The sequence below is a fragment of the Halyomorpha halys genome, unplaced genomic scaffold, assembly GCF_000696795.3.
Source record: "Halyomorpha halys isolate HHAL.00 unplaced genomic scaffold, Hhal_1.1 Scaffold110.1, whole genome shotgun sequence".
NCBI lineage: Eukaryota > Metazoa > Arthropoda > Insecta > Hemiptera > Pentatomidae > Halyomorpha > Halyomorpha halys.
Genome location: NW_027112640.1, coordinates 2,233,993 through 2,234,393, shown reverse-complemented (window position 1 = coordinate 2,234,393; position 401 = coordinate 2,233,993). Strand labels below are relative to the sequence as shown.

At 28.9% G+C, this 401-nt stretch overlaps 1 protein-coding gene across 4 annotated transcripts in view; it reads left to right on the top strand.

The window, feature by feature from the left end:
- Positions 1-401, top strand: part of Adar (Adenosine deaminase acting on RNA) — a 36,062-nt gene that overhangs the window by 25,130 nt on the left and 10,531 nt on the right. The gene's annotated exons all lie outside the window — the stretch shown is intronic.

Sequence of the window (401 nt, the reverse complement as noted above, 5' to 3'; positions counted from 1 at the left end):
TAACTTGGCTATATATGGAGTATATAGTTAGGGAAGCTATTGCAATTGTGCTAAATTTTTAATTCAAGTTTTGATGTGTGACAGCAACCTTTTTAATTTAATTGACTGATCATAAAATCACTCTTTATATTTTCAATAATGATTCTATAAAAATTTAGCATTAGATAAATGATCAAGAGCACCATGTGCATTTTAGTAAACTGTTTTATTTCTGTATTTCTTCCATACTTTTGCCAAAGTTATGCATTGAAATTGTAAAATTTTGAAACGAGAAATATTATAAATGTACATTTCTGGAAACTATTGTGATCAGAGTTGGTCAATATGCCAACGGCAGGCAACGAAAGGCACATATGGAAAATTCGTATGGGAAAGTATTGCCACTGAATAATATAATATAT